The sequence below is a fragment of the Sinohyriopsis cumingii genome, chromosome 8 (assembly GCF_028554795.1).
Source record: "Sinohyriopsis cumingii isolate HCF-2022 chromosome 8, ASM2855479v2, whole genome shotgun sequence".
NCBI lineage: Eukaryota > Metazoa > Mollusca > Bivalvia > Unionida > Unionidae > Sinohyriopsis > Sinohyriopsis cumingii.
The window spans coordinates 84,505,619-84,529,187 of record NC_142968.1 but is presented as its reverse complement, the minus strand read 5'-3'; the positions used below and the strand labels follow the sequence as shown (position 1 = coordinate 84,529,187).

The 23,569-nt window shown below is 38.1% G+C and overlaps 1 long non-coding RNA gene across 1 annotated transcript; it reads right to left on the bottom strand.

Annotated features, from left to right (window-relative positions):
* Positions 1-381: 381 nt before the first annotated feature.
* On the bottom strand, positions 382-21,966 carry LOC149794032 (uncharacterized). Its single transcript, XR_016422938.1, has 5 exons — positions 21,566-21,966; positions 20,939-21,060; positions 10,429-10,543; positions 957-1,063; positions 382-504 (listed from the first exon to the last, which is right to left on the bottom strand). It is a non-coding gene; the product is annotated as an uncharacterized LOC149794032 (long non-coding RNA).
* Positions 21,967-23,569: the final 1,603 nt, after the last annotated feature.

Here is a 23,569-nt window from a genome sequence, read left to right as displayed (position 1 = left end):
TAAAACCTATATGCAAATCTGATGAAAGCTGCTTGTGTTTCTGAAACACATATTCCATACTGGTGGCAAGAATGTCCAAATCTACATTACAAAAATGAAAACATTACCATCCATCTAGGAGTTGCAAATGTATGAAATCCTCTTGTTGGGTAGTTTTACTAACAGGCTTTACAGCAGGGCCTTCCATTAGATTTAAATGTGGCAGGTAAGTTGACAAAGTAGGGTGGGGGGTTGGGGGGACCTACCCCAATGGGGATAATTCATTTTTTTTTTAAAGTAGCATGGTGTAAAGTAAAAGTAGATGGGCTGATAAGGAATGCACTGAATTTACAGACTAAAGGTTCAGACATTTGTTTTTAAGAGAAAAATGAAAGAAGGAAACAATACAACAGATATTTTAATATGACTTCAATGTTTATTTTCTAGATTTAATTAAGATTATGAATCAGAATCAGTCTCCAACTCCACTGTAAAGTTTATCTATTACTTCTTCTGCTCAGGCACCTGCAAATTAAAACAAAATTGTAATGCTTAAATAAAGTCATATCATCTCAGCACTAGTTACATATGCAGAAGTCATGTTAATCAGCATTATAAAAATGTATGAAATTTTCTTCACTGCACTTGTGCTTCCCTTACTATCGTTAAGCCATGATACAAGATAACTTTGCACTTACTTGTCATTTCTGGCAAGTGGATGGTGCAATCAATTTGCACAAAGATGAATTTATTTCATCCAAATATTTCATGTGAATAAAAATTCCAAATGGAGGCACTTGTCCGATCAGACAAGATATATGCATATTGTAGTTAGCTGGACTCTAGCTCTGATAGTCCTGGGCAATAGGATAAGCTGATTTTGTTATCAGTTTAGAAATGCATCCGCTTTGCAAATACTATGCTTTAAAAGACGAAACTGAATCCAATATTGATGAAATAAGAGTCATTTGGATTACCTTGTTTTTTATCATTCTGCGTTGGTTGGGTGCATATTTGAGGGTCTCTGATATGGTCTCTTCCATTCCATTTGCCTTTGCTTTGCCATTAGTTTTCAAGCAGGCTTCTGCATGAGTAATACAATGTTTTAAAATAAGTTTCACAACAAAGGATGCATTGCATTTTTCTAAATGCCAGCAATAATCAATGGAATATTTTTAAAACATGTACTTTGAAATGTGTCTCAAGTTACTTTATCAATTCATTTAAAAATCTCTGGCAAGTCACATGAAAAACACAATTTAAATCAAGCCATACTTACTTATCAAAGACTTTCTCATTCACATCCTTTACCTCACACAATAAATATCAGCAACACCAACATTAAATTCACACAATCAGTACAAAACCTAGGTGTTACTCTGGACAGTACTCTCACATTGCACCAACATGTCATGAACATATGCAAGGCTGCGTATCTTGAGCTGAGACGCATCAGCTCCATTCTCAGATATCTTTCAGTTGATGCCACTAAAACACTTGTGTGTTCATTACTGCTTTCAAGACTGGACTATGGTAACTCAATTCTGTCTGGTTCATCTTAATATCTACTGCAGAGACTTCAAAAAGTTCAAAACATAGCTGCTTGGATCATACTTAGAGTACCACAATCAGAGCACACCTCCCCGCTGCTCTGTACCCAACACTGGCTATCCATTCGATCCAGAATCAAACACAACATTAGTTCTCTGTGCTACGTTTCACTGACAGACTCTAGTCCAACATACCTATCCGACCTCACCTATGTGTACACACAAGCAAGATACTTACACTCCTCTTCCGACAATCATATACTCATTATTCTCACTATGAAAACAAAGTCACATGGACAGCATTCTTTTGCATACCAGGGCCCAGCAACATGGAATGAATTGCCCACTGAACTTAGACACAAAGACGCAGTGATCCCATTCAAGAGTGCTCTCAAAACTACTTATTCTGACTACAAAAACAAACTTAATGACTTAATAATGTTAACTACCTTAAATATTCTCAGCATGTTTTTTATGTTTTCTAATTTCATGGTGTTTGTTTTTGTAATCATATCATTGTGTATGTTTTTATGTTGTCTAATGTTGCAAAGCGCTTAGAGCTTCTAAAGATTAGGCGCTATACAAAGTCCTCATTATTATTATTATTATTATATTTAGCTTGGATGAATATTTTTTAAATCAGTGGCCATAACTAAAAAATGGGATTTTGTTTTATGATCATAAAAGTATGTTGGACACCATCCATGATGTACAATGCTGTCTGACATTTCTATGCACCTAAGGTTTCCATCTCAAATATTAAAGCAAAATGCATACCGAATTTGACAGATTGATGAAAATAAAAAAAAGCAATGCTTACCATTTGAAAAGAGGCAATTGTCACTAGAATATTCTATTCAAAATGATATTAATTTTGGACACAGGGGATACCACCCCCATGTTTTCCTGACTCGTGATATGTCGGCCTATTCTGTGCACAGCTTTAAAAGATGTAATGTTTATCCATCGAGCTATAGAAATGAAATACATTTACTGTAGACTGTTTCTGTCAGCAGTTAAGTTGAGTAATTAGGTCAGGTTTATAGCTAGTTTACAAAATTCAATGTAGAATGCCAATAAATGACAAGATATATTTTTGCAAACTAAAGTGATCTTGAAAAAAGATTAGTAAAGTTTAACATTTTATAAAAAATAAGCTATTATGTGGAAAAGAAACAACAATGAAATAGGATGCAATGTGTTTACGTCTAGTTTTGGAAGGTACCGTCATAATTGTACCGTAGTTTAATGGGTGGAAAGGCCATTGAAAGGTAAGGGCAGTGCGGAGACCATCGAGTATGTTCCAGAATAGCTGAATCTTTGTAGATACATAGATCCATTCGTAACTTCAGTCCGCAAGCGAAACACTGTACTTCGTATCCCAATCCTGACTCGGGTCCGAAGTAGACAAATCCTGTTCTAGCTAAAACATACGAAGAAGGTAATCCTTCCCTATCCGTAGGCCATTTTTGAAACGTGTCCAATCGACGGGCACAATCACAATAGTCAGGTAAGAAGACTGGAAAATGGTAGGGTTTGAACTTGGAGTTCTCACTGGATTTCTCACTCGATTCTTGCTGCGGCGAAGTCATCCTTCTGGTGGGTGGCTATCCTCTTACAACCAATGTTTTATACCGACATGTCCATACGGCAAAGTAAAGTGGGTGGGAAGCCGCACTCGCTTCTGCTACACGATTTGATAGACTTTTTCCAAGGGTCGACTGACGATGTGGTGTGTGGGTAAACGTACAATCTTGTTGGGTTGATAGGTGGTCACTTTCTCTAGACTGCAAGGCTTCTTTCAATATGCCAAAGTTGACCACTCGACTGGTACGATAATTCAGAGCAAGTCCTTTCACTTTGCACGTCGTGTGCACTTCTCCTTGTTTGTCCCAGTATTCGTAGCCGTAATTTTTGGGACCACCACTAACGAAACTTAGAATCTTGTCATCGGGGTGCTTGTCTGTCCAGGCTCCTAAACGGTCTCCTTCAATGTCAGGGTGCTGTTGACTCGGGTGATCGATATAAATGCAACTGTCCATGTCAAAGTACAAGACACGTTCCCCTAACAGTTCTAAAGCTTCGTACAATTTTAAGCGAGCATGAGCTGTCATGTAAGCTGCAATGATGACATTTCCAAAGGGGTCATCTTCTACAAAGTTCAGATCTTCTTCGTAATTCACCAAGATCAAATCCTCACGAACGACGTCCACGTGTTTCATGAATTTGGCTTTGTCGTGAATCATCTGAAAGTAGCGGGAAGGTTCGGTCAAATACTCCGTCTTGGGTAAACACGGTCATTGTGCCATTTTACCCCACAAGCAATTTAACATCACTTTGGCAAACGATCGCCTGCCTTCGTTTTTCTCAATGTGATTTAAAGTAATGCCTTCTTGTGCCCAGAATTTCTCTCTGAATGTCTTTTGGTCTTCGGGAGTGTGACACCAGGACAGATAGCCACTGGCTTCTTGCTCAGTTTCAAAAAGGCATCCACGTAGTCTGCGAAAATGCCTTTCTGCGTGGGGTCACCCTTGTGGAATTATTGTGTCTTGGGAAAGTGGCAAATTTCGTACACTTCTAACAGCTGGTATCCCATGTTCAGAGCTTTGAACAATTCTACGCTGACCCATGTCCCCGTCAAGGCCCGTTCTTCCTGGGTGTGATGACAAGGTTGATCTTGGTTGCACGTTTCAGCACAAGTACGGCACAAAGGAAACACAAGTTTGCCTTGGCAATGGCGAGGTAAGACGGGATGGTATAGGTTCGTGGGAGGCAAAACTTTGCACTTGATCAAGCCTTCGTATTGTTGAATGTTTTTTAGGTCGATGTGTTCGGTGAACAATTGTGGGTGCCCTGCAGGAAAGCAACAATATTTGCACACATAGGGATACAGTGAACACACGTCCAAGTATTTGATTTCTTCTCCTTTCTCTTCGTCAGCTTGGTACAGCAAACAGGTGGCATTGGTCCTTCCTCCGTACAAACTATTACTTGGGTTCAGGGGGTCCATGAACTGGTAACTTTCCATGAGGCGTTTAAACTCAGGATCGGTGTTCAAACGGTGATTGTATTTGTGTTCCCACATTTCCACCACTTGCTATCCTTCCTGTTCTAACTTTAGGCATGGCTGACAAATGGCCTGGTACAAGTCTTCCATGGTTCGTTGTAAGAACTGATTTTTAGTGCCGCGGTCAGGGTAACAGACGGGACATCCGTGAAATAAGCAACCGTTAAACTCGTACATGATCTTGGGGTTTTCTAAGTCCCAGCCATTGACCGAATGCATTCCGATGATCTTTCGCCCTGTCCGTTGCGGGCATGCTGAATCCATTTGTCTTCCTTGTCGCACAAGTAATGCAACCAGCATGGGGCTTTGACCGAGTATTGACGTTTGACATAGTTGGTCGTTTGAGGACTGATGACAGCCACAGTGTTTTCAAGCATGAATCGTTGTCGGTAGACTAAGGAACACGCTTTTGCAATGGTGCAAGCCTCTTTTAAATGATCAACCCCTCCGTGTTCCATGAACAGTTCTCGAAATTTTCCACAGCATCGCCGTAAAATGTCCATGTCGGAACGACGATACTTTAGCATTTCTTCCTGAAAGTCGAAAGGGTCGGAGGCGTGAGCCTGGTACCAAGCGTAGAAAGTTTCTCGTTCAGTACGCATGTTGTCAGGGTCGTAATAGTGAGCCTGAGGCAAATGGGGTAGAACGGCGTGTTGATTGGCTTCTGTATTGAAAAAGTGTGGAAAGTACCCTTTAGCCATTTCTGTCATTCCAAACATTTTAGGCATTCGACTCAAAGGCATGGCTAAGTAGCTCATCGAATCTTTAAACTGCACTTGTCCCACTTGCATGAAAATGATTTTGGCTCCGTTCAAAGTGATTTTAGGACGCTCGATGCCACGTTCCGTATAACATCTCAAAAGAAACTGTCCATCGTATCCGGAGAAATTGTGAGCCATCACCGTGGCATGGTGATGACAATTTCCATAATAATGTTCGATGTCCTCTTGGCTCCACGTCTTGTCGATGGGGTCTAAGACCCATTGTGTGAAATCGGCTAGTGTGTTCAGTCCTTGAAAGATTTTTTCATGCCCTCCAGGAATCTTACTGCAGTGAGGGCAATAACTCAAGACAGGTTCTTGAATCACTTCTCGCACGCTTGATGAGCCACGCAGAAATTAGGAATGTGAATACTGGTCTCTTGCATGCATTCGAAATCGAAAAAGATGAAATTGCCTTTCTTCTTCTTGTGACCATCCTCTTTCCCTGGTTGGGATTGGTATTTTTGTATGTAGCATTGGTGTTCCAAGTCCACAATGCAGTGACAAATGTGACATTTTTTCTTTCCTGAACATACGTGTGCCTTGGTACTGTTGATACATAGACCTTGTCCACACATTGGGCACAATCTCAGGAGTTGACAAGCACATTTCTTCTGTGAACCTTGCATCTTCAGATGTTGTTGGTAACAGGCAGGGCTGACAAATGTGCGCAGACAAGCAGGACAATGCACTGGTTCTTGCCCTTCGCTCAGACAGGGTTGAGAGGCCAAACATCCTGAGCATTTCGATCCACAATGTTTGTGTTGCTCTCGATTATTATAACCATCATAAGTCACATTTCTCACAGTAATATTTGTATCCCAGGAATCCAGTGATAGTGGTAATGGTATCAAAATGGTCATCGTGATGATAGAGGTGAATGTATTTTCCATCCTTAAAGTCTTTCCCTCGAAACAACAGAGACCCGCGCACTTCTTGAGGGTGCACTTTCAAGGTGTATCGTGGAGCTAGGGCATCTTGCAATTTTTGCATCTCAGGAATGCCACAGGATGTGTCTTTGGACAGGCATGCTTGTTGTAACAGAAGTTCTGCTTCATTTCGTTGTTTGGCTTGGTTCAATTTTCGAATGTTCTCCCAGGCTCTTTTCCATTCTACCGTGTCGTTCTTGTCGGCATAGGTTCATCCCACCACAATGGCTCGGGCTAAACACATGTGGTCTTGAAAATTGTTAATTTGGACAAGACTTGTTTTGGTAATGCGAAGGTTGTTGACCAATAAGGTCTTTCTGCATTGTCCGGTCCCTTGAGGAGGAGAAACGTGGGTCATGTCCAGTGTGGCTTTTCCATCGTTGATGTCAAACTGGTCATTAGATTGTTGCACGTGTTGAATCTTGTCCATGACTTTGGAAGTGGTCAATTCTGCAGGGCTGCTAAACTCGATCCAAACAGGGGATTTCAAGCCATCATGTTGTATGGAAAGTCTCAAGCGATCATCTTCTTTGGGTTGACATTGTCGCTTGAGTGTGGTGAGCAAAGAATCCCACATGTCGGTGATGAACCCTTTTGCTTTCTCTAACAGTACTTCAGACTTGAAATCTTTAAACTTCACTGTGTATTTGTAAGCCGTAGTTCTAAATTTTCTAGAGGGACGCTTTTCCGTCTCTCGAATGTCATAGTACTTTTCAGGGTTGACTAAGGGTGGTAAACTTTGTTTAGAGGGTTTGGATTCTGGTTCACTCATGTCCTCTTCAAAATCACTGGCATGAATTTGTGCCAAGACTTCAGCCCTAGTACGAGGCGATAGATCACGTTTCTGCCTCTTACTTTCTTCTTCTTTCTTCTCAAATGAATTGGATCATTTCATCTCGATAGCAAAAAGTCAAATGACTAAAGTTTAAACACCATGGATTAATTTATAGTCATAGCAGACCAGCGTATATAAAGGGTATGTGTCTTGTCCTTTCACTATTCATTTCACTCTCAAACTGAGCACAACAATGGAAGAGACTACCAAGATCGAACGTTTCATCAGAGCTTTGCGAGGGGTCATTAGAAAATTCTCTTCAGACCAGCCGAGGGACTACTCTCCTTCCTTTCAAGATAAAAGTCAAGATACTTGCTATATCTGTCAGAAGAAAGGGCATTGGTCTTCAGAGTGTCCAGACCGTCAAAAAAGAAAAAAAAGGGGTTAGAAGAGACAAAAGGCAAGATACCTGTTATTATTGTCAAGAAAAAGGACATTGGTCACCAGACTGCCCAAAAAAGAAACAAGAGGAGTCAGAAGAAGAGAGGGATTCTTCAGAGGAAGAGGAAGAAGAAGAGGAAGAAAACAGACAGGTGAAGAAAAAGAAACAGGAGAAGAAAAGAAGGGAAGAAAGTGAAGAGGAAGAGGAGGAAAAGACTATGACGGTGAAGAAATTAAAAAAACAGAGAGTGAACAATGAGACAGAATAAGTCTATGAACTTTTTAAAGTGCTCTGTTGTGAATTGTGAATTGTAAATATTTATAAAAGAATAAATTAATTATAAAAGGTAAGTGTCTTTGGGTTTTGATTTTAAAATAAGAACCTACACTCACGCACACTCATACACAGACAGGTACTATTGGGTAAAATGGTTTTTATTAGTTATTGGCAATTGAAAGCCTATCTCTTTTCGAGAGACGTGGATGGCCCTGAAAAGGGCCTTTTTTGGTGTAAGGGGTGAGTTTAAACAATCAACTTTAACTGTCTTAAGCCTTTGCCATGGCCAAGGCCTACTTCTGGACTGCGTACTGTTGATGATGATTTCGTTGAAATCACTAAGGATGGTGCAGTAGGCGTAGTCACAGGGTTGGAGTGTTTAGCTTGGGAAGGTCGTATTCTCTTCGGCCGTAATAAAGAAGTCTGATACATCTGTTTCAGACTTCTTAACTAAAATGTCTAACAGTACCGTGACCGTTTGATTTTGACACCCTTGTTTCTTTGCTGCTGCGTCTTCTTCTTGTTGTTTTTTTCTTACCTCTTCTTCTTGCTGCTGTTGCTGTAGGAGAAAAGCTTGTTCCGCTTCCTTTTGCTGTTGTATAAATTTCTCCAATTCTTCTTTCTGTCTCTGTCTAAAATTTTCCATGTGCGGTAATGAAGGAGAAGGTGACGAAGGTTCAGGAACAAATTCTTGCAAGGTAAAAAAATCCACAAAATCCCAATTCACCTCTTCTGAAAGTAAGTCTGGGTTCCCTTGGGTAGTCTCCACCATCAGTGCACCCAAACTGACCGTTTTCTGAGTTTCCGTCATGTTGAAAAACTGTCGCTTAGATTGACTACGCACAGGCGCTAGCGAATCTATATAGACTATGTGACGTCACAGACTGCTCTCTTCGGATTGGACGTGGGCTGACTGAATTTTGTAACGCGTGTTTGGATTGGTCAACAAACTCAATCCGTTTCAATCCTTCCTCCCCCTATAAATAAGTACAGTTCACTGCATTCCTTCACCTGTTACTCAGCACCCCAACATGTGGACCGATGTACAATCTTCAACGCTTGTGTCTTCGATGATGTTCCGGACGGACATATCAATGTATGTCCGATCCAACTGGACAGTTATCCACAGGACAGACACCAGCCTGTGGATGCGAAGAATCTTATGTGGAGCATCAAGGATGCCTCAAAAGAGTCTTAATCTATGGTCCTGCAGTCAGGCACAGCCTAAGGTCAAGAAGAAGATGTCACAGATGCCCTTTATGTTAAGGGTATATTAACATAAAACCAAAGGCCCTTTTCAGGGCCATTCCTATCTCTCGAAAAGATCTTGACTTTCAATTGCCTACCCCTTTTTTTATTTTTTTGTTTAAAAAAATAATAAAAAAATAGAGACCCCTCCCTGTTTCAATTTTCGCCTGTTCCATTTTCATAGACCCATCAGGTCGGGACCTTATTAAAATAGGGTCCCGACCCTGTTCCATTTCCCCTAGTCCCAAGACAGTCCCACGATTTATTCCCCATGTTCAATTTCCCTTGTCCCTAGAGTGAATAGTTTTTTTTCTTTCTCCCATGTTAAATTCCCCTTGTCCTTAGAATGGATATTTTTTTTTCTTCTCCCATGTTAAATTACATAGTCCCCAGAGTGGATATACCCTTTTTAACATGGAAGTTCCCTAGTCCCTAGACCGTCCCTATTCACTACTACCATTGTCATTACCAGCCTGAAACCCAATTTAATGCCATTTGTATAAATTCATTTCAAATAAATATTATGATATAGTTGAAGTGTAAAGTCAAGCAAGTATTCTGTTTGCAGATTTTACATTTTAGATATTATAGTAAAGTCATATTTTCTCTTGTTTAGTAAACTTTATTGCAACTGGTTCCAAAATAGTAAATCTTATTTAATGTTCATTCACCAGAATAGGTATTAATACAATCCCGAATTAACTGTATGGTACTAAAATATACCCCGATCTTGTGTGAGATTGTAATATACAGAACTATACCTCAAGACAACAATAATATATTGAATTTATATTGTATCAAGACTGTCATGGTTATGAACTCCAACTTTATTCAGGTTTTTTCATAATAAATGATCATCTTGTGCTATGGTTGAAAAGAAATCAAAGTTCAGTTTAACTCCATTCTCTCCACATTTGTAAGTTGTTAAGAGGCATACTCATCCTCAGTGTTATAGTAAAATGTAATCTTATTTGGATCAATCTTGGTGGTGTAATATATGAATGGAGAAAGAATATTATCATCCAGATTAAAATATGTTTTATTCAGACTCTACTAAAATTTTTAGTTGGATATGGGTTACGGAGCCTGATGTGTACGAACAAGGCAATGTGTACCATGACCTTTTTAATTTAACATTTTAAACTCCTGCAGAAGAAAGAGATTTTTTAGATCCATTAATCTGTATTAACAAAAACATTTCTTCAGTATGATTTTCAATTACTTAGTATTGACAAAACTCATATTTTAAAGTTGTTGTTTTTTTGTGTTTGGTTTGGCCTTTTATGGTAAACCAACACAAGTAAGTTATTTAGTGCCAAGGCACTTTAAGTATAGTGCCTTGCCCAAGGACACACCATGGTAGCTAACCCAGGTTGGTCTGATGGTAGAATTTGAACCTACCTTATTTCACAGGTCCAGAAAGCTAACCACTGAGCCACTACAGCTCCCCATCTTATAGTGGAATGCTGGTATACTTTATGATCAAGAAGGATGGGTTGGGGTATGCATGTTGCATCTGAAAAAAGTGATGGAATTTTTGTTTACATAATATTTTAGTCATACAATATGAATCATTTTCTATAGATTTAAGATGTATCAGATCAAGTTAAGAAAAATCATATATTCTGTTTCCTGGGAATGTACTAAAATTCACTGTTATTGTTTGATTTTTTGGTAGTAAGCTTACTTGGTATTTTTTTCTTTTTAACTTGAATACCTAATTTGTTAACATCCTATTCTAAATCTTCAGAGTTCTGTCTATTAAGTGACAACTGTTGATACATGTAGGGAAGTTTTTGTTTATATCTTTTGATTTTTGTGATTCTGGAAGTTGCAGTATTTGTTGTTGTATTATAACCATTTCAGTAATTTAATGAATGCAGAGTATACTGCTCTATAAATGAAATTTAAGTGAAAATAATGTAAAAGTATGTTTCACTGCAAATATAAATTGTTTAAAATAATATATCATTTATCATATGACTATTCAATTGTGGTAACTAGTATTCCATCCAATATCTATATATTAAAATATGTCTTTTCATACAGCTGGTGATCATTTAGATACAAGTCCAATTGAACATAATCAAATTATCAATGCAGGTGTTTTTATTAGTAGTAGTATTGCAAGTATAAGTGTTAGTATTAAGATTTCATATACAGGTATGATAAGTGTATCATAATGTTTAAATGATGCTCCTTGTTACAACATAAAATATGTTCATTGAAACAAATGGTTCACTGGTAAATTGGCAGCAAAGGTCTTCACTGAATTATGTTGCATAAACTATTTTACAATAAAACATATATGATGCATCTCAATTATGATGAATGTGAGGAGGAGGATTAATAATAATGCAATTTAAGTTATCTTCATAACTTCTAGCAGATGTGTAATTTTTATGTGGTTCATCATCAGTTTGAAACTGGTCTGTGATTTCTGGATCTGGACATGCCTGGTCCCCTGCTGTTGTGCTGCTATGGTCTTTACAGTTCATTAGGATATCAGTTACACTTGGTTTACATTTAGAACCCCATGGGATGGAATGCCCAGTTTGAAACTGAGAGAATGGTTAATTATCCATAATATAACTCCTGCAGTTATTATTAGGTTTGATATCAAGGTCTTTCTTTAAAAGCTTTTCAACTCAGGTTCTGTTCTACCATACAGATAAATAAAGTCAAATTCAAGGCTTTCAGATTTGTCCAGTTTGTTTCATGTGTTGCAGCAGACAGACTGTATATTGCCACTGTACCATATAAATATCAGTGCTTAGTCTGCTCTCAGTTGCTGTGGTTTGATTAGTTACAAGTGTCATCACATGTGACTAATTATTGACCAATGTAATGAAACTTGTATAATTAGAAGGCTGTATTTAAAAACTCTAAAGATCTTAAAAAGAAAATTGGATCGGGGTAAGTAAAACCTTTTACTTTGACCATTTGGCTAGAAAATAATTTTCAATAAGTTTAAATTGGATAATAGTAATATAATAATTAATTACACAAATCAGAATAAAAGCTATTTGCATATCCCCTTACAGCTGTTGCTTTTTCATAGTACTAAGTAGAATAAAGTATAGTTAAGACAGATAAAGAAATATCCCGTCATATATACCTTACATCAAATAAAGAAACTCAAGATGGATAACAACAAAATTAATGTCACATCATCAAATAGTTATCTCAGCTGCCTGGTCAACCTAAAGGCAGATAAACTAAGGCAAACTTACTCCGAAGCAGTCTCATCCCCCCTAAGAGAAAAACGACAGATACAGTTCTTAACGCCAATTTTCAACTCGACCCCAACTGACTCGATGAGTAGACTCTACCTGTCACCAAGCGTAAACGAGAATGTGGACAATCTACCGAGTAACCGCAAAACTACATCCGACATGAGTACCCAAACTGAGGAACAATACTCAACAAGCACAAAAACAACCCAGACCACGCTGGTTAAAAACACTAGCAGCCAGGGGACTCAAACTGAGAACCTACTAGATGAAACAGAACGCCCTCACCCTACCACAAATAAAGCAGTCACACACGACTCAACAAAAGGTAAGAATAATAGGAAAACCAAATCCCAAATACCAGTTAGAAAGAATAAGGAACACACTAACTGTCAATACAAGACCCAGCAAGCCGGTTATGGACAACGAAACAAAGTCAGCTAAAGAGACAAACACCAGGGGAAAAAAGACCAGTCTGCAAAATATCCAAAACAAGAAACACCCCGCTGAACTGACTCTCTTCGTCAAGGGAGTAAATTCCAAAATAACGAAGTTAGCCTTTAAAACCATAGCATGGCAATTGAACAAACATCACCAAGGAGAATTCACGCTTAAAAGCACTAGAGACGACTTGCTGATAATCAAATGCACCACTGAACAACAGATTGCCAAATATATGGAAATTGAAAGAATAGGCCAAATAAATGTTCAGGTCACTAGACACAACAGAACAAAACAACACATAGACCCAAACCCCCCAAAAACACACAACAAAGGAGTCATATACGTATCAACTCAAAATAAAACCAATGAAATAGTAGACTACATAAGGAGTAAAGGACAGGAAGTAGAGAAAGCAATCCGCCTAAAAACAAGAAGGGGAAAGGATAGCACTGCAGTGGTACTCTTTTTTAAGGGCGCCACCCCAGAAACTATCAAAATAGCCGAAAAACTCGAGGCTAAAAAAATTTTTGCTTTCAAAAACAAACCACGGTTCTGTGGCAACTGCAAAAATTGGGGGCATTACTCTAAGAGTTGCGGAAACCTATTCCGGTGCAATCAATGTGGTCTTCACCACCCAGACCGGAAAACATGTAGCGCCACCAATCAGCACTGCGCTAACTGTAGTGGTAACCACAAACCAAACCACGCAGAATGCCCCAGGGCTCTTAGAGAAGCCCTAATAGTCGAATATATGATCTCCCATGGGGTAAACTATAAGCAGGCCAAAACAAAAATCAGGATACCAAAAACAAAATAAATAGGTAGCACCCTCACTGGTAGGAAACACGCATAAAATGAAAACAACAGTAAATTAAACAAACTATTAAGACTTTTTGCACTAGAGATGGATTCCAGAGCAGAAATCAAAATATGGCAATGGAATGCACGCGGCCTTAGGGCCCACGCTGACCAACTAAATAACAAAATACTTGAACAGGAAAGAAAACCAGATGTTATATGCATACAGGACACCCACCTAAATGATACCTCACGTATCCCAAACATCATAGGCTACAACACCAAATACCTAAAGCATCGATCCCCCACAGCAAGAGGAGGGGGGTTAGCAACCTTTGTTAGAGATGGAATTACATCAGAAATGCATAAATTAACAGATAGTAGACCGCCCAATGACTTCGAAATACAGATAGTCAAAATAACCGCTCAAACTAAGCAGGTACTAATCGTTAACCTCTATGAAACAAATGAGCAGCGCAATTTAAGTGCAGACGAAACAATCAAAATGATTAAAGACTGTGGAGAATGGGTGGTAATATGCGGGGACTTCAATGCGCACAATGAACTATGGGGGAGTCAAAAAACGGACATTAAAGGAAAAATTGTAGAAAAATGGGCACAAAAATGCAACTTAGTTTTTCTAAACAACGGAATGCACACCCGGATAGATGACAGAACAGGCCACACATCAGCAATAGACCTATCTCTATGCACACCAAGATTAGCAGGCATTTCTGATTGGCAAGTTGATGAAAGCGACCCTATGGGAAGTGACCATTACCTTATAAATATAGAAATACAAATTAGAATACCTCAAAATAAAGCGTCCTTCACACCAAGATGGAAATACGAACAGGCCAACTGGATTAGGTTCAAACAGATAGGTGACTCAATCAACCCAGAAACCATATATCACCGGGACATTGACACCTTTAATGACAAATTAATAGAAACCATTAACACAATGGCCCAAGAAACAATTCCTAAAACTAAAGGAGTAGCACCCAAACCCACGGTGCCCTGGTGGAATAATGAATGTAAAATAGCAATTAAAGAGAAAAAAAGAGCTCTAAACAAATTCAAAAGAACTAAAAATAATAGGGACTTTAACTACTACAAGGAAAAGGAAAAAACTGCCAAACAAACTATTATGATAGCTAAACAAAACTCATGGAGAGAATTCTGCTCAAAACTAGATATTAACACAAAATCGAAGGAGGTGTGGCAAAGAATTAAAAAAATGAGAGGCAAAACTAAATCAATAACCCCCAACATACCTGGACAAAACAACAAACATAAGGCAGAATTATTCGCAAACTATTTCGCCAACATGTGTAGCAATACCAACTTAGAGGATAAGTTTAAAAATCATAAAAGGCAATTTGAGGAAAGCAACTCTGACAACATAAAGGAAGCAGGAAATAATGACGGCCCACTAAACCTTCCGTTTACAGAAGCCGAATGGAGAAAGGCCCTCGCCGGCAAAAAGACCACATCCCCCGGGGAGGACACTTTGGGGTATGAAATGTACAAGAACCTACCCAAAAAACTTGTCACAATTGCACTTAACCTCATTAATAAAATATGGGAAACCGGTACCATACCTATAAGATGGAAAAAGGCAGTAGTGGTCCCGATTCTTAAGCCTGGAAAACCCTCAAGCGATATAAAATCATACAGGCCCATATCACTAACAGACAATATATGTAAAATAATGGAAATTATGGTAAACAACAGGCTGAAATACCATTTAGAAAGCAAAGGACTACTAGCTAATACACAGAGCGGGTTTCGCAACTACCGAAGCACAATAGACCAACTCATGAGACTAGAAACCGCTGTCAAATTAGCATCTAGAGAAAAATTTTAAAAATCCAGATATGTTACAGCCATCTTCTTAGACATGGAAAAAGCATATGATCTAATGTGGACTAAGGGACTGATAAGTAAACTTAAACCATACGGAATAACTGGCAATATATACAAATTTATTGCTAACTTCCTAACCGATAGAAAGATACAAGTCAGACTAGGACAAGACTACTCCGAACGATACAAACTGGAAAATGGCACGCCACAATGAAGCGTAATCAGCCCAACTTTATTTAATATAATGATAAACGACCTGGAAACAGCGGTAAAACCCAACCACCTTGACTTATCCCAATTCGCCGATGACAGCGCCGTATGGAAAACTGGCAACCCGGCCAGCAGAGAAACGACCAAGCACTTACAAAAAGGACTAAACGATATAGGAAATTGGACAGATAAATGGGGATTTAAATTGTCACCTCTAAAAACAGTAGGCATAGTTTCCAATCCGGGAGGTGGCCACCCCCCACCCACTCCAAACTTAACCCTAAAGGGGGTACCCATCAAATTCGAAAAACAAGCGACACTCCTAGGTATGGTATTCGACCACGAACTCACGTGGGCAGCTCATATCCAAGAACTCGTAACGAAGTGCAAACGAGACATCAACCTCCACAGAAACCTCAGAGGGGTGAATTGGGGGGTTGATCAAAAAACACTCGTTACCCTATATAGAGCACTTATAAGAGCAAAATTGGACTACGGTTGCCAGGTATATGGAGCGGCGAACGCCACGTTACTAAAGAAACTAGACACAGTCCAATCAAAAGCGCTAAGGGTATGCACCGGCGTCCTAAATGGTACCCCCACACAAGATATCTTAATAATAGTAGGAGAACCCCCGCTAGACCTAAGGCGGAAGGAATTGATGCTGCGATACTCGACTCGAATATCAATACACCAACCCAACCACCTCACGCTACAAGCCCTCTTAGCATGCGACAAACCATTCGATACAAAAGGAAAAAATAAAAAAATACCTAGTGGGAAAATAATTATAGAATTAAAAAGGAAATTTCAAATCGCAAATATCAACCCAGAAAAAATAAGGTACTACCCAGACCCCCCGTGGACCTGTCCCACACCACAAATAGATCTTAGCTTACGTAAACTAGGACAAAAACAAAATGACCCGATAGGACTAAGAGCATCAATACTAACGTACATTGACAACAAATACGAGACATACACGCAAATCTTCGCAGATGGATCAAAAACCAAAAATCCAAATAAAACTGCAGCAGGGATAGTGATCCCAAAATTAGATGTCACCGTTGGAAAAAGACTCCCAGACCAATGCGCTATATACACGGTAGAATTCATGGCAATACTAATGGCATTAACATACGTCAAAACATACCCCACAACTAAGGCAGTCATTCTAAGCGACTCTTACAGTGTACTACAATCGTTAGCAACGGACCAATCCAAGAGCAGACCTAATATGATTAATCATGCAAGATCGCTACTTAAAGAGATTGAAAAAAACAACAAACACGTTGAATTCGTATGGATACCCTCTCACATCCATAATCCCAGACAATGACAAAGCAGATGCAGAAGCAAAAAACGCCACAAACGAACCAAAAGCCCAAAATATAGCATACAGCGTCACTGAAATCAATAACATGGGACAAGATCAATGACATGTGGCAAGAGCTATGGGAAAAATCGGATGCAAACAGTCTAATACACACGATGATGAAAAAAGTAAGTAGAAAAGTCGAAAGTCCGACCTTCAAAAATCCATACGATATAACAATAATAAATAGAATAAGAACAGGTAAAACACTATTGGCAGGATGCGCAGGGAAACACATAAAAAAGGGACCAACCGAAAACTGCCCCTACTGCCCAACTCCAGAAACAATCGCACACTTAATAAATATATGCCCCAAATACAACCAGGAAAGGGCCGAACTAAAATCTCAACAGGAACAAATAGGAGAATGGTGGACATACCCGGAGTTACTTGTGGCAAAAAACAATAACATAGGAATGACCTATAATAACATCATGACATTCATTAACAAAATAGGCAAAAGGGGACAAATCTAAACCGAATGAAGGGTTGGGTATAAAGAGAGACCATGTAAAGAAATTAAAACCAATAAACCTAAAAGATCGAACCAAAAAAGAAAAAAACCAATCAAAATATTACAAATCACTGTTTGGGAATTGTGACGGCCGGCTCGGGCTAGTGGGTTCACAGACTGACACCGCCGCTCATAACCCGAACAATAAAAACCAGATAAGGACGAATATTACAAAATCACTGTTTTGGAATTATAATGGCATGCTAGGCCCCGTAGGTTCAAAAAAAAAAAAAAAAAAATATAACAAAATAAAAATAAAAAAAATATGCATTAAAATAAATCACAAATAGCTAAGCTAAACAAAAATAACAGGTAAATAGCCAAGTGGTCAAAGCGAAGGGAAACAAAGGCAATCAAACCACCTCCCTCGAAGAAAACATCTCACGGCGAACATGGCAGTATCAAAAGGACGAGAAGACCAAAACAGAAACGGACACGGGATAAGGCAGAAAGAGCTGAAATAAAGAAGAGCAGGAAAAGGCACAGAATGAAGTTAAACGTCCTAAGGCAGTAAAAGAAGAAAGAACAGGACACTTGCAGACCTTGGGGAATGAAGGCAGAAACAATGAAAAGAGTATGCCTCAAATAATCAAACCACCCCCACCCCCCAGTATGAAAAGAATTGCCTTCCCGAAATCAAACAAAATAAATAAGGCCACCCCCCCCCACATCTACTTATAAGTGTGAATGAGAAAGTGAGCGTGAATGTGTGTTGTCGGGATATGTGGGAAAAGCAGAAAAACGAACAAAAATGTCTATAGCCATCACACAAATATAGCATACACACTCCCTACCCACCTTTTTTTTCTTTTCTTTTCTTTTTTTTTTCTTTTTTACAAACAAATTTTACCACATAGGGCTTTCATTCTGACCCACGAAAGCCCTCTTTTGACCAACAACCTACTGGCCCTGAAACACACTGATTGGTTTAAAGCCACACGTACGAAATACTTAACCAAATTGAGATCTCCAAAACAAAATAAAGGGCTACTAAAAGCCTACTAGATGTGAAAAAATTTCCGGAAAATTCAAGTACGCAAAGTACACAAAATTTAATAGACCTTACAAAAGATAGGAAAATTCACAACTCAGGAATATCTGAAGCGTATGTGACAATCACATGTTTGGCAAGATAGTACAGGAATAGCCCAATAAATATAGGGAACTGGGCATTGATTGCAACGAAAATTTAATAATACTGCTGCTGGTGTGCTTCGGTTACTGCCTGAAATGAGAGAGGAAGGAGATGCAGGATGCAGAAACAGACCACCAACGGAGTACAACGATGGAGAAGGTTGCAGCGACGAGAGCCTGGGCGGGACCTTTTGGGGCACCTGGGCTTCGGCTTGCTTGCTTGGGGGCATTGTATAAGTTAATCGCTAAATTCAAAAAGTACACAAACGTGTACAAACTAAACAGTCGCACATACCGAAAGGTGCACGTGACTTTAATCCAATGAATGAATGAAATGTGTGCTAGAGGGTAGGGTTAGCAGTTATACTCCCAATTATGTTTGTGATGAGCAAAAGCAGCTGCACAAATTTGAGCTTTTAGTTTGGTTCTGGTAGGGTCAAAGGATGCAGGTACATTTTACATTAATTTTTTACTAGAAATAGCTATTTTCAATATTTTTCTGTGACAAGGCAACTAAAAGAATCAGTATGTGCCTTATGCATGAATAAAGTTCACTAGTACTATAACAAATTAGCATACTTTTCATCACCCCTCTACCATCAAGATTTTTTTATATTTACCTCTGTAGCAGACACAAATAAAAGTCGGCAGCTCATTTGCAGACTAAGTTACGCATATGATCTCCAATGCTCATCTAACTGTGACAGGCAGTCACCAACAAGCCAACCTATTTCCATGCCTAACTCAAAGTAAATCTGAACCACATTATAGATTTAGCTTATGTGTAAATTTATAAATGCTAGGCTTGTGATAATTAGGTTCATGCCTTCTACCTTAAAAATTAGAGGGATGTCAAAATACGAAACTATCCAGTGAGACCTATGATGTTAATTTTAATCCCTATGGGATTTGTGACATAAAAAACCCAAATGCTTTATGTATTAAAAGGTAACTAATGGGGGCAGGATCTGCAGTGAATCAATGGTTAGTATGCTAGACTCCTGATAAAAATGTTTGTGTTAAAATCCTGTTATCAAGTCAACCAGGTTACCTACTGCAATGTACCCTTGCCTTACTCCAATTCCCTCAGTACTCAGTAAACAACTAGTGTTGCTGTACATAACAAAACCAGTCCATATTGATTTTACATATTTTACTAAATCCTGACAAAAATAATTCTCTAAATAAAGAATGATTAATATGTGATGGTCTCGCATGTAATCAAACTCTTCCAAGCTTTTAATGATATGAACCGATTTATCAATGTTTATCAAATTTGCATGAAAAACTATTTCTTATTTGTCATCAAATATGTTCAATGTTTTGATCATATAAGCATTTCTGCTACATTAAATCAAAATAATCTTTTTGTCAGAAATAGAGCCCTTATAGTATTTGCAAGGTCAACCAATCAGATGCAGAATTTGAGTTTAATATGAATGAATATTTTTTTTACAAAATTGCTCTTTTGCTATATCTTGATGAGATAAATCTATTCACCAAGTCTGATGAAATTAATGAGAAATAGTTTTAAGAGCAGTAGCAAGAATGGCTAGTGAGATGTAGAACCACCACATTATATGCATAGATTTTGCTTATAGCCTCAGACATACAAGCAAATAATTAAACAAGTCAGATCTAAATTGGATCATAAACACTGTTGTGCAAATCATAAGAAACTCTGCCAATCAGATGCAAGGTCACTTCACTACCATACCTTTATCACACTCATAATAAGCATCATTGTGAAACTTGACTCTATAAGCCCAATGGCCAAGCATGATCAAACTTGAATCAGCAGTAGTGGTTATAACCTCATGTATTTGTATGCATCTTCACTTCTTCAATCTAGATCTCATTTATATAAGCATGTATTCTACGTTTAGTAAAAACTGCACTACATGTATAAATATTGCATGCGGTGGTAACATACTCAGATGAAAGATCACCTTATTATTATTAATGGTTAACACTCATCAAACTTCAAGGACAACTTAATGATTTTAGCCTATATTGTGGAAGTATGGCTTTTAGGCTGGTTAAAAAACTCAACTAATCTTATACATGATCACATGTATATACTTGGATTTTCCTCATTATTAGATTTATCCAAGATGTTGATTTAAGCCCAAAACCAAGTTTTATATAAACAAATTGATCAGAACTATGGACTCCAAAGTAGCTAATTTCTTACTGTTGAAAGACAGAAGGGGATGTGAAATAAATAACACACTCTGGACCATTACATAAACCCACTTAGCCTTTTGACCAGTTGAGATAAAATATCAACAATAATGTTAAATAAGATTGATAAATTATGTTTTCTCACATTACCTCTAGCCCTTTTCAACATGGATGGTATTTTTCTTCCACATATGTCAGCTCTTAATTAGTGGCCCTTTCCCATCATGAATGTTGTAGGTGAAACTCTCAGAATTAGGCTTTTTAATTTATATCTGTAGAAGAAAAAAACTATTGGTCTGCATATATCAATGTCACCATTTCTGTATTAGATTAAAATACCATGTGTGTGTGTGTGTGTGTGTGTGTGTTAATTTTAGAATTTAAGCAAACTTGTCTCCATGTGTTTATTTTAAAACTGATGATGATAACACATAACAGGTTCAATGGATAAAATGTTATTTCTTACTTCTTACAACTGCTCATTATATCTGAATTTACATTCAATGTTTGTTTTAATTAACATATTTGGGATATTGGGCAAATTATTTATTTTGTAGTTTATCATTATATCATTTACCAGTCTTTTATCATTCAAATATGTAATATAGTACCATTATACTGACTTCATATTCTATATGATATCCCAGCAATACATATTAAGCAGATAAGTGCAAATAAAAATGTTCAGAATGTAAAATTTACTCCAAGCTCAAAGAAGATCAGCAAAAGATAATATCCAACAAATTACCAAACAAAAAGCGAAGTTAACGCAGTTACCTTTATTATGATGTCTCCAACACCAACGGTACTGTACAGCTACGTCTTCTGAGTTTTACCGTCATCTTGTCTTTCAAACCAGAATTAATTTCTTGAGCTCTTACAAAATGAAGAAACTTTTAAATATTATAATTTAAGCAGCTTCTTTACATGCCATCAGATAAATTATGGCACAGTGTTATGTCTGTCAGCAAAACGCAACTTCACATTTGGACGGCGCTCTGTGTGGGCATCGCCGACACAGCAACTGACATGAATTCTCTATTAGCAGACAATGATTCGGAATAAATCCTTCGCAAATCTAACATTCTCGATTTTTCATAGTTCCACTTTTCATTGTTGCATCTGTTTGATTGTACAATTGCTAATGATGTTCAATGAATCAACTTCAATTCATCTGCTGTCTGAAATCCCGGTTCAGTTGGTATTTTCTTCCGCGCATGATGCCGTGTAAATAAAAGATACGGTCGACATTCAAAGTGGTTTAGGTTAATTTATTATTTTTCTTTATTAAGGTCATTTGCAGAAAGTGTTTCGCTAGGGTGAGAAAAAAAAATATAACAAAAAGAAAACTTTCTTTTCCAACGCTAATACTGTATATATTTCAATTTGTGATTGATGCTATAAATAAAAAAAAATGATAATAAAGCATTTTAGCCCGTGGCTTCGGCACGGCACTCGTTTTTGTGGGTTTTTTAAAATGTTGTTAGTGTTGTTTTGGGGTTGTTTTTTGTGTGTGTACCACACTAAAAAACATACCAGGTATTAGGCCTAACGTAGGAAAAGAAATTATCCTCTATTTATTACTATTCTTACTGTCAAATGACGCAAAAGTGATCAAATTGCTATTAAGATTTTGTTTTGTATAACACTTACCGCTCGTTTTCCTCGAGATAAAGCAGCCACTTCAAAATGATTATAAAATCTGTGACAGATGAAAAACGTGGTTTAAATAATTCGTAATCGCCTGCCTTAAAATACTGTAGGAATTTGCTAATGTATTTCATGGCCCTCGTTTGAATAGATACCAACGATCATGTATATCGACCAAATTTTGTATATTCCTGCCCACAATCATGTATTTTGTATTAAACCGTATATTACACGAGCGCTCTGTGGCAAACTCGGGGGGGGGGGGGGGGGAGGGGGGGCGGGTCTCTATTATACCCAGAGGCGTAGCTATGATATTTTGCGCCCGGGGACGAACTATAAAATTGGCGCCCCAGCCCTCTCCCCGTTTAATCACATTTTTGAATATTACACCTTGTTTACTTATTATAATGTAACGTTGTAAGCCTCATTTTGGCGCCCCTGTACCTTGGCGCCCGGGGACATATGTACTCCCCTTCCCCCCCCCCCCCCCCCCGCTACGCCTCTGATTATACCTGCTGTATCAGTTGAGAAATATATTGAACAGATCAGGCCCCAATACTCTCGCTCTGAAAAACATTAAAATAATTATATGCAGAATATCGGTAGGTCTCCCTCTTGCCAAAAATGTCAGCACCATATATATTTTGCAAGTAATGTAATGGGTATAATAACACACACACACACACACACACTTTTTTTTTTGGGGGGGGGGCAACGGACAGATGCCCCCATTTCCCAAAAAAAATAAAAAGTATTTTATATTTGTGTATTTCCCCCTCAGATGTGTTCTACGTTTTATTAAAACAAAATTTTATATAAAAAATTTAGTTTTTAGAATTTTTGATGGGGTATTTATGTTTCCATAGTGTTATCTAAAGGGTTGTTCGTCCGAGTCTGGTTTCCCTCACCTTGCTCGAAGTTCATTCCCTTGAAATGTTTTGTAACCTTTGCTATATGTCGCCTAGGTCTCAGTGTTTGCTATATGTAATGGTGTTATATTGTGTGTATGCTATATTTTCTTTATGTTTGAGACAGCAAGTATAGATCAAATATCTTTCCCAGTTGTATTTCTTCCTTTATGATGTTATATTGTATCTTTTAATTTGTTTTATGGTTTTCTAATTTTGACGA